This window comes from Fopius arisanus, unplaced genomic scaffold (assembly GCF_000806365.1).
Source record: "Fopius arisanus strain USDA-PBARC FA_bdor unplaced genomic scaffold, ASM80636v1 scaffold00011, whole genome shotgun sequence".
NCBI classification, from domain to species: domain Eukaryota; kingdom Metazoa; phylum Arthropoda; class Insecta; order Hymenoptera; family Braconidae; genus Fopius; species Fopius arisanus.
The window spans coordinates 1,610,838-1,612,153 of NW_011887750.1; positions in this window are offsets into that span (position 1 = coordinate 1,610,838).

Here is a 1,316-nt window from a genome sequence, read left to right on the forward strand (position 1 = left end):
AACGACAAAAGCCAAGTAGTATGAAAAAAGGGGTTTGTCCCATACATGGGAGGACACGGTTTTTGCACAGGAGTTTGTGCTGACCCCATCCTGAGGAGGATGGGATGGTCATCCCGTGCGGTCAACATTGCAAACTCTCACACACACATCCCCTCAATTTTCTATACTCTCCCCAATATACTCACTTATTGCCCCGTAGCTGCCGTGTTAAACGACCTTTTTTTCGTGACTCCTCCTATTCTCGTATCGAAGGTACTTGTTGTCCCCGGAGGATCACCAGGATTACGATCTGGCCTCCGGATATCTTTATCGAGGCGTTAATAGCACCTTCGCCACTTTTTTATTACCCAGACAAATCGGCTCCAGAGAGGACTGAAAAAAAAAATTATTCAATGCCACTGTTTGATTTATTAATGCTAAATTATAGGGTTTTTCAGCGACGTTTAATTTTGGTAAAAATAGTGATGTAGCTGTTGATTTAGTATGACTGATTTACGGCTCGATTTATCCATGTGCGAATGGAAAAATCTTGAGGTTTTTTTTTTTGGCTATTTGTTTCCTTTAGTAGTGAAGATCAAGGATTTTCGGGAATGGATGAACGACAATAGCTGAGGTCGTACGATTTAAGTGCGTGATTCAGTAAATCCCTTTCTTTTGGTACACTACAAACAAAACGATGGAAAAACTTTTTCTCTTTGCTGTGTACTTCGATTTAAGGAGAAACTTTTCGGGTGAATTTTTCTCGTCTGTTTTTGCTTCAATACTGAGACAGATCGTTTCGGGGAAATTGAGCAGATTATTTGGGAATTGTTTTGTTTAAATTGGGAAAGTGTTTTACTTGAATTGAATTGTGATATGGAGCAGTGGATTGAAGAGGTGATATTCAATTGAACTTTTAATAAAATAAATTTTCCCCAGTCTTCAGTATTTAATGGACAATTTTTTATTTGCACTTATGCATGGAAAATGTAATTTTACTGTTGCATTTGGGGAATTATTCTAGGAATGTCTAGACGCGATTAAAAAATGTCAGCTCACAAAATGTATGGCAATTTTTATTCACTTTTGGAATTGACATCTCCTCGAAATTTTTAAAGACTTCTTCATTGCACATTGAATATTAAAATGAGCGAAGGAAAAATCGTGCCGTCAAAAATGCCAAATTCATGGATTTTCATTGAATGATTAAATTGATAAATGATTCCAGTATCACCAGATATCTCTGGCGTGAGAAAATGAAGGTAATGAAAAACCGAGGCGGCTTAAATAAAATAAAGACTGTCTGTGTATTATTGGCCCAGGGGCTACACTCCTCT